The following is a 10,895-nucleotide window of genomic DNA, read 5'->3' as shown; positions in this document are numbered from 1 at the left end:
AATGTTAAAGTTTTGGGGTGTTTTAGTTTAAGTTGTATAACATTTACACTTGCTTCATTTACACTTGTGGAAAGAGCCTGGATCGATTTTTATATTGATTAGCAGTTTACTCAGGGGTTTTGACTGCACCAGGCTGATGCTTTTCCAATATTTCCTACATTAAAAGTAATAAACTGCAGTAAATCTGATTACCCCCAGACTTAGCTCTTTGAAAATCAGTAGTATTTTAATAAATTAAATATACTTTTATCTCTTCCACTGGGGCTTTTTGTTTGAGGAGACACAGCTGTCTGAACACACTGTGAACTGAGCAGATCCAATGGTAACATTTTAAGCTTGTTGTATATCATATAGTTTGCCCCAATATGTAATGAGATGATGTTTTGGGGCAGACTCTTGAATTCCTGTGGGTTATCATTTGGATGTGGTTAATCACATGTACAGTTGTAAGCTTAAGGTATTGTGTTCTTTTTGGCCAAGATTCATCAGTGCATGAAATTGTAGAGAGCACCCTGGATTTTCTTACATGAAATTTCCTTCCTTACTTACTGCATTTCAAAAAACCCTCTTCACTTGTATTTCCTTTTGTAATTCTCTTTGCTATAGGAATAGTAATGTGTTCAGAGGCAGTCATTTAATTGTGATAACATGACAACTGTAATATTTTTCTCTTGTGAGCAGATCAGTCTGTTCTTCTAGGTTTTCAAGGAAGTACCTTCCTGTAACAAATGCCACAGGCTGCAGAATCCTTAATATTAGATGGTGCTTTAAGAGGTGGGCAGCCAGTGAATTTTAACAGTGATAACAATGTGAAAAAAATCAGTAGTATTCTGAACAAAATCTAAATTCACAAGAGGCCTATTTTACAGTTTGATTTTCATCCTTAACTGCTTGATTTACTGTCTATTTAATAGGAAATCCATCATGTTCTCAAAGAGCAAGGACTGTAAATTTTGAGACAGGGTAAAAAAGGAAACCACATCATCCAGATAAATAATGAACATGAACCCCTGCTTTAAATTCGAAGCTCAATTCAGCCGAAACTCTAGAGCTGCAGCTGGCACCTCATAACACTTAAGCAGTCAGTTCAATTTATCCTCAATGTCCACAAATGCAGTTATAAACTTTCTTTAGAGCTTCATTTCTCTTCAGTGTCTGCCCCTGGATTTAGACCTTTTGCAGACTTCCCAGTACCCTGTTTCCCTGGGTGTGTGGAAAGTTCAGTAGCAAACCTGCAAACATCCCATGTATTCAGCTCTCTGCAGCTGTGCAAACAGCACAATGAATTTCCAATACTCTGCCTTAAACATGCTCATGGATAATTGAACTTCAAAGCAACAGCTCTGCTAATTCTTTTATGAAGATGCAAATTACTAGTGTGACTTCTCACCAGACTGGGGACTTACTGGAACAATCAGTCTGATCTAAATCCTCCCCAAGGCATGAGCACAGTGGGGGTATTTCTGCAAGTCTAATCCATACTTTGCTCACTGGCAGGGTGCAAAACTAATAGTAGCCTGGAGAAAGCAAAGTTTTCACATTTAAATCCCAATACTTGAGTTACCTCCTCTAATAATCTACATTATTCTGGTATTATGTGCAGGGATCAGGCATCAAGATAAAAATTTAAACAAGAAAAGGAAACCAAGGCCTTTACAAAAATTTAGTATGGAAAGATGGAGTATTTAATAAATTCGATTTTTTCTTTCAGCAAAACTGTGTTTAATGGTTGCTAAAATATGTGACATCTTTGGCTCCAGTATATATATTTTCTGGTATAGTTTTTTAAATTATCCTTAACTTGATAAATGCTTGGCATCTTCTTCTCTGACCATTACCATTGTACTGCCAGCTTTTAAATGAAAGGTTGAAAAATACATTATGTTCCTCAAAGGCAGCCAGTGCAATTTACCACCTTGCTTTCCAGTTCACAGATATGAAAGTTTAACTTCTAGCAATTGGGAAGTCCAAGTCTAATTAATTCAATATAGAAAATTAGGTCCCAGGAGGAATAAATAGCTTTGGTTATGTCTTCGCAATTATGCCTGTCTCTACACATGCACCTAAAAACAGCTGAAGTAATGCTTTTTTTTAAAGCAAGTTATTGTGAATACTTGTAAATAAGTGTAAATTTTAACTTAAAAATGCAGTTTAAATTTCCCTGGAAGATCACATAAAAACTTCTTGCCTAGATTTCCAAGTTGCTGCTTATTTAGGATATGAGAAGAGAATCTTTTTTTTTCAGTCAATGGTAAGGATCTGTGGGCTGAAATTTTGCACCTTTCAAGGTCTTTCCATCTGAAATGCATGTGTGTGTGTAGAGGGAACTCTGTGTTCTCCAGTCTGAAACATGGTTGGGTTTTTTACATGCTTTGACAAAATGGGAAATTCTCAAAAGAAATTACATAGAGACAGCTGTGCTAGTTTTGGATGAGGTAGAGTTAGTGTCCTTCACAGTAACTGCTCTGGGGTTGTGTTTTGGATTTGTGCTGAAAACAGTGTTGATAAAACAGGGGTGTTTTAGCTATTGAGGCAGCACTTACACAGCATTCAAGGCCATTCCTCGGTTGTACTGGATTGGGAGAAGGGAGGGAGTGATCTCTGGAGTAAAGGTTTTGTCTTCACAAGTCACTGTTGCACATGATAAAGCTCTACTGTCCTGGAGACAGCTGGACATCTGCCTTCCAGTGGGAAGTGGTGAATAAATGCTTGTTTTACTTTGCTTATGTATGTGGCTTTCTCTTTACCTATTAAACTGTCTTTATCTCAATCCATGAGTTTCCTCAGTTTTACTCTTCCAGTTCTCTGCCCCATCCCACTGAAAGTAGGAGGCTGAGTGGTGTTTAGCTGCCAGCTGAGTTAAACCACAAGTCCTCTTTGGTGCCCAACATGGGACTCAAAGGGTTCGAATTAACAACGGCTATGATTAATGTGCTAGATGGAATTTACAGCTGTTACCGTAGTTTGGCTGATAATTGTCAGGCTCCTGTGCTTGCCATGGGCTCACTGTGCATTAGAGTCTAGGGCTTATCAGCGGCTGCTTTGTGCCTTGCCTGCAGCTGCAGCCTGTGCTGCTGATCCCCTCACCCTGGGACATTCTGACCCCGGCACTGGCCATGGCCTGGGCTGGCACCTGAGGGACTGCAGGGTCTGGGTAAGTCTAAGCCAGAGCAGGGGGAAGGGGAGGAGTTCATTGCAACGTTAAACATGATGGTCTGGTCCAAAGGAACTGGGAGTGGACGTTGTCATGGAAATACCTTTAACTTGTTGAGTTGCATTTTATGGAATTACTGTAACCACCTAAACCAAAGAAGGACAAGCCTTACATGAAGAAGCCCAAGTGCTTAGTTGCCATCTGGGGTTAAGCCATGGAAATCTTCAAGGGTAAAGAATGGAATGAGAATTTTGTTTCATGGGGTGGATGTGGCAACAGAGGTACTGCTGGCAGCTCATTGATTTGTACATTATTTTCACTAATACTGGGGCAGTAACAGATTGTCCTGTATAGTACCATTGTCCCCCTTGAAAGTCAGTCAGATTTTACCAAGGAGGAAGAAACCTCTCCTCCCTGTGCAGTGCCAGTTCTGTGCATTCGAGCTGGAGTGCCAGTGAGCAGGCACAGAGAGCAGGAGTTGGACAAGTAGTACGTACCATTTACTTATTTATTCATTATCTCTTTTTTTCTCTTCTCCTCAATACTCTGTAACTTGAGACTCTTTAAATTTTTTATTTCACATCCTTGTGCTCCATTTCCCAATTTTTTTTCTCTACTGTTATTTCCTCTGGGAATTGTTTTTCCTGTTCATTTTTTTTTCACATTTTTGAAGCAAAAAATACATAGGAGATGCTTTGAGTTTGAAGAGAACTTTAAAACACTCAGTCTTTAAGGGACTTCTGGGGTGATGTGGATTCACTTCTTTCTTTGGTGAGGAGGATGGGGTGGGCCCCGAGCCTCTGGCTGGTCAGACAACCTTGGCAAGCAGGGCAGGAGCTGTCCCCAGCAAAAACTAGAAAGAAGTAGGAGCAGCCTGGTGGGAGCAGCTCACTGGAGCTAAAAGAGGCACCCCAACCTCATAACTAACAACTGGCACCATTCCTCTGCCTCACTGATGGAAACAAAAATACTTAAAACATAATCTGAAATTTTCCCAAGCCTGGGTAGTTGTCGCAGACATCTTTTTATGAAAATCCTTTTCTTAGGATTTTTTCCCTTCTGAGAAGCTGAAGCCTCAGAAACAAAATGTAAACAATGGTTATCTGCTGCTGTGGAATGCATCAGGTAGATTTTTGATTGACCCATCTTAGATGTTTATAATTAATAGCTAATCAAAGCTGAGCTATCTCAGACAGAGTCTGAGAGAGCTGCCTTTTGTTATCATTCTTTTCTATTCTATTCTTAGATTAGCTAGCCTTCTGAGATGAACTTTTTCCTTCTATTTTTTAGTATAGTTGTAATATAATATATATATCAAAAAATAATAAATCAAGCCTTCTGAAACATGGAGTCAGCATCCTCGTCTCTTTCCTCATCCAAGAACCCCTGTGAACACTGTCACAGATAGTTGGTAGTTGAACAAGAGAAATCTGTGAGTGATGGAAAGGCCAGTAAGAGACATGTTCTTATAGTGTCTTACTAGCAAGCAGCATAGAGGCGAGCGATGGTGACCTTCCAAAGCTGTATGGAAACCATGGTGCAGCTTCCCTGGTAATAGAGTGCCATGAAAACCAATCATGTGAGCTAGGGAGAAGGAAATGAAGATGTGGTGATTCCCAGTGCACTCCACAGGGGCAGAAGCATGCAAACACACGTGTTCTTGCACCCTTGTAGGAGTTTACCATGCCACCAAATTATCCTCTTAATAGAAAGGAAATGCTAAAAGTGAGTGCAGCCATGTGCAAGCATCCCTGAAAGACATGGCCTGCTGGCACTTCTTTAAATCTGGCATTTAAAATTGCTCAGACAGATGGAATGAAAGTATGTAATAAAATGTGACATTTTATTTTATCATCTACATTTGTTAAGTGAATTCTTCTGATCTTTCCCACTTCCAGCAGCACTAACTGTGAGTCAGATTCTGACAATTTGTAGTTTGCAAAAACCAACTCCAGGGGTCAGACAGAAAAACAATAAGTAATAATTAATTAAAGGATTCACATTCATCCATAGAATTTGGTTATGGTGTCTGACAGCTCAACCTAACAGAAAAAAAGACACGATTCCAAAAAGTCACAGCTTTTTAGGCAATGATTTTCAGAATACTTCTCAGTGCCATTTGTCTACTTTTTGGTCTTCCTTGTATATATATTTCTAAGTATCGAGGTTTTACTAGGAATTCCGAAGAAAAAAAATATTTGTTTTCCTCTGTCTTCTAAGTTAGTTGCACTTATTTGCTTTGGTGTGTAACACAGTACCTTCCCCTGCTGTCTTCAAAGCACAGCTCCCTTAGATCCACGTTCTCTCCCTCTTGGTGCTTCTGTCCCTGCTGCCCTGGACACAGTCCCAGAGCCTCTGCAGAGCACAGGTACAGCTGGCAGCTCTCAGACTGCAGCAGATTGCCACACACATCTCACTTCCAATTTTGTTGCTCAAGAGGAGCAAACCCTGAGGGTCAGCACTTTCAGCTTAGCATTGCTAATGAAAGCAGGAGGTGGAAAACTGACATGAGTACAGACTGAGCCCTGATGCTTGGAAAGATTGCCCCCATCCCTCCTTTTATGAGTTGGTCAGGGACGTCAGCAGCCATTACATCTCTTAATGTTCATTTACTGCTACATTGGGAATATTAAGCAGTAAATGATTGAAATTTAATTTGCAATTAAATTAAAAACAGCCTTCTCACTCCAAGAGAAATTTCATTGAGAACTAACTTAGTATCTGACAGTATTTTGCAAACAGCTTTACTGTAGCTTATAGGTAACACTTTTATAGGGCCTAACCCTGACTTTGCAATGAGTACTTGCTTCTGCTACAAATGCAAATAACCTGCACCCTAGGGCATAGCAAAAATACCTGTTCAGAGGTAAATATTAATTCCACTGTAGCAGCAAGTAGGAGTTCCAACTTCAGGGCAGAAACTGCTGTGTTCATGCTTTCTCAATAAAACTGAAACATATCTGGGTCATGAAAGGTGACAAGGATTGTAGTGTTTACCTGGGTGCTTACACAAATGCCTGGAAACAACCATAAACTACTGAAACTTGTCACTTCTTTGTTTCCGGCTCCAATTTTTCCATCAAGAAGCCAAAGTAGCTGAGAAAGTACTGTCACCTGCTTATGAGTTGTAGAAATGGGACCTCCTGATCCCACCAGGTTTCAAACTCCTGGAAGCTCAGCCCCCCACTCCCCAAAGTGTGGTATTCCTCATCCATGTAAATGGAGAGAGGTCAAGAATGTAAATCATATGTACTTTTAAGAAATTTGTAACTGATGCTGTTTGATGGTGCTGAGGACCAAAGGCAGTAAGTGAATGAAGCATGACAGCCCACTGACTCTCATGTCCTTCCTTTCCAAGCAGTCTAAAAATATTCACTTATTTGGTGGGTATTTTATTCTATATCAGAACTTGTGAAGTGACCCTTGAGGAGCATTTTCAAGAAGCCATTTGTGAGTGGGGACGTTTTCAGCAAGGGCACCAAACACCACATAGGAAGGAGAGCTTCCATCAGGGGATGGCTGGATGGAAGTTGAGGTTTTGCCACTTGGGTTTTTGGTTGCACCTCTGAACAATACACAAACCAAGAATTATTTGCAGAAATTATTCAGTGACACATTTCAAATAATGAATATTTCAAGTGAATTATTATGGGCCATACTTGAATAGGAGAAGAAGCAAAATAGTTGATGAATTATTCATGCAGCTTTAGCACTGATGTAATAAATATTACATGGTGTCAGAAGGAAATGAAGAATTTTGAAATTAAGAAAGAAATTAACTGTGAAGAAAAAGCACCTCAAAATTGGAGAAGGTGTGGAGAAGGTGAATACAAAGATTTGAGATATGTGAATAATAATGAAGAGACTTAAGAGGGGGAAATAAAAAGGGTGACAACTCTGAGTCACTTCAAGAGGCAAAATACTCTTCCTCTTTAGTTCTTTACAGAGAATATACAAACTTCCCAAACCTCCTTCAGCTCTGTCTAAAAACAAAATGAGGGAAACAAAAGACAAACCCCCTGGAGTCAGCCAGGTGGGAACATACCTAGATCTGGCTAAGGGAGTTACATGATCAGAGGTACTGATTTACAAAAGGGCTGTAATGCAGAAAAAATGCCTTTTTTAATATCAAACAATGCATTTTTTATTCTGCAAAGTGACTTCTCAACAGCTCAATACTGAAGTAGGAGAACAGCGCTGTGTATTTTTTAAGACAGAATCCATAAGGCTTTTATTGTGCTTTGGGTACACATTCAGCAGCTTTAGCTGCTGTGCCACTGATCATGTCTGAATGGTCAGTCAAATCTGCTTTGACATACTGTGTCAAGGAGCAACAGCGTTAATTCCAGGTCTGCTCTTCTGCTCAGATGCAGTGTGTACAGATTCTCATTAGTCTTATCAGTTGACTCTTCATTTTAATATTCAAAAAAAACCATTTTTTAAATCCTATTTTTAAGTGAGAGAGGAATTTAACCTTTTTTTTCTTCCAAATGCGTTTCTATTGACCTCTCTTTTACAACAGTAAGTAGAAAATAGGAGAGAAGAAAGAAGCTTAAAAAACCATCATATGCCAAACAGATTTTGGAACAAACTTTTTTTCTAAAGTAGAAATGGGGCCACATTACACATTTTTTCCCTATTGACAATGGACTTGGTCTTCTTTTAACCTCAGGAGTAACATATTAAGATGAAATGTTTTACGTTCATCATTTCTGTAAATGTCTCATTTAGAAAATCTGTCATGGGCACACCAGTCGCCTCCTCATTGGACATTTACCAGCCTTGGCATATCAATCCATCTCTTGCACATCTGCTCAGAAAATGTAATTAGTTATACCCATATGCTGCAGAAGTACATGATCAAACTTAGGAAACAGAAAAGGCCAAGAGACTTGACAGCCTTTCTCCTTCCTACTACGTGTATTTTGTTGAAGACTTGGGAAACGGAAGCTTTTCTTGCCCTCTGCCACAGGGTGGGGATATCACTCTGGAAGCAACTTCCAGAGATAAGGCAAAGCAATGTGTAGTTTGTTCTAGTAGTGATCACTTTGGAACAATAATTTATGGTTTAAAAATACATAGTATTCCCCAAACAGGGACACCTTCTTTCTCTGGTCATTAAAATATTATGAACATGTCCTTGCAAGGAAATGTTAGATAAGATGGACAGGGAGCCTCATCAGAAGTTTTGACATGGGAATCCAAGATGAGAAGCTCTTGCTACAGCAAATGACACTCTCCTGTAGCGAGTATGGAAACTCTCAGCTTGCTGATCAGCTCTTTGTCAGCTCTGCTCAAGTTTGTTGGCAAGTGCCAAAGGAGAGGAACTTAAAATCCAAAATTGAGCTCTGCCTCAGCAACCAAAATTTGGTTCAATGGCACCTTTGTGCCACTGGCTTGTGGGTAGAACTATTCCATATTCAATGCTCAGCCCCTGCATACACTGGACGTGTCTCTGCAAAGGGGACGAGCAGAGGGCTGGTTTAACTCCCTTGAACTCATTCAGGGTGCTTTTTTTCACTAGTCAATAGTAATTATCTTGCTACAAATACTGAAACAGAGTTGTTACAAATGTGATTATCCATTTATCTATTGATCCCAGCTTCTTCGAAGTTCACCCCAAAAAATGAAATATACTCTGGACAGTTCCATCTCCATGACCTGGGATTGGCAGTTTTTCTCAAAATCTGTTGCAATGAAATATTAGTTAAGTTTTTCACTGATGGTGCATTTTCAACTTTAGTTGGTGGCATGTTTAAAACCCAAGATTACACTTCAGTTCTCAAGAGATCTGAGCTTTCAACAGGATCTCACACAGTGGATCAGAACCCACTGTCCACTAGTTAAATAATACAGAACAAAACAAATTTTATAAAGGCTGAATTCTGTAAACTCTGTTTTCATGTTTCCTACTGAAATCCAAAACAATGTCATGGTTCACTACATTAAGAGTCATGGTGATATGGCATTAGAGAAACAATATTTTAAATTCATCTCTGACATACTACATTTAGCTGTGTATGTTGTTTTATGGCTCTACATTTTTCTTTAAAAAAACCCCAAACCCAGTTTCAAATTATTAACATTCTTTTACTTCAGTAGGGGGTTCAAAATCAAAGCTGTTGCACCTCCAGCCTCCACCTTTTCTTTTAGGATTAACTGGGAAAAAAGAAAAGCTTTCATAATTACAGAGATTTAGCTTTCTTTATAAACTTGCTATTTTAAGATCTGTTTACAAGATGACAATATGAAACATCATTCAAAAACAGTGTGAATTGATTGCATTCTTCAGAAGAACATGTAGCAGTAGAATATGCATTTGTAGCTGCTTTCTACAGCCCTATAATTAAGATTTTATTGCTTCCTTTCTAAACATATTGCCACTGCTGGAGAACAGCTGAGATAATTTAAATGAAACAATGGAAAATGCTGCCCTCTCCCCCAAAAAATCACCTTCCAACCTTTTAGGAAAAGGTGGCAGAAAGACTGTGATCATTGCCAAATATAGGAGTAAGTCAAGATAGTGATTCTAGTTTTCTGCTCCTGTTTCTTTTCAATGAGCAAATTCTCCCCAAATACTATTAATAATTTGAAGGTTGATCAGTTGGGAGACAGTCTTTGGTCTCTTCATTGATTTCTATGGATCCTGGATCACAGCATGGTGATGGTGTGGTCAGCAATCATACTGGGAATGTTCAGGTATCTCAGAACAAATGAACAAACCCAAAAACCCAAGAAGCACCATATAAATGCATTTGAATGCTTAGAGTTACTCAAAGATTCATTTCTGCTCTGATCTTACATTTTTAAAACTAAAATTAATACAAATAAATTAGTAAAATAGCTGTACCACAAATAATGAATTTAATCTAACATCTGGATCCATGTTATTGGACAGGGACTCCAAAGAATAATCTTCAAAACCCTGCAGTGTATTTGTTCTGAATAAATACTTTTGATAAATGAGACGACATATTACAAAGCAAAGATGAAAAAGTACTTTTTTCCATAAAGATCTTTCAGAAGACAAATGCTTCTAAGGGCAAATGAACACATATAGCATGAGCTTTGTTAAATTGCAGATGATTTTCCAGGCATGGAAGCCAGAATTCCCATGGCAACCCTCACAAACTTCACATACACATTCGTTGTAGGTAGCAACCCATATAATGTAGGAACATTTCAAGTTAAGTGTTAAAAACTAAGCTAAATATAATTTAAACCATGAAAGCAAATATCCTTCTAATTGTATCCAAGTTATTCTTTTCCTTCCGTCCTATTTTCTGAATTTCTATATTCTGAAATCTATGTCTAGATTGCAGTCCAAGTGACAGATGCCAGTTATCTTTGTACCACTCCCAGAATATGAGTAAGAGGCAAAGTGCAGTTCCTGCTTTTGCTCCTCAGCATCTCTTGGCAGTGGGGTGGCCAGGAGAAAGGGATTGTCCTGCCCAGCGTGTGCCTGGCTCCCAGCCCTGCACACCCTGCTCTGTGCCACCTCCTCAGTCTAGGTGCTATGCACTCTGTCCTAGCATGGCTAGAAAAGTCCTTATTAAACCTGGGCCAGGTGCTCAGTGCATGAGCAGGAACCAGGGACAGAAGTGGCTTTATGCAAAGGGGGAAAAAAGGGGATGTCTTCTATTGGCATCTCTGCCTTTTAACCAGATAGGTTTTTTCAGTTTGGTTATAAGAACCTGGCTGAGACTGGCCAGGTTGACCCAGTACTGCTGTTCTGTATTAG

The sequence above is a fragment of the Geospiza fortis genome, unplaced genomic scaffold (assembly GCF_000277835.1).
Source record: "Geospiza fortis unplaced genomic scaffold, GeoFor_1.0 scaffold403, whole genome shotgun sequence".
Taxonomy (NCBI): Eukaryota; Metazoa; Chordata; class Aves; order Passeriformes; family Thraupidae; genus Geospiza; species Geospiza fortis.
Note: the sequence above shows the minus strand (reverse complement) of the source record.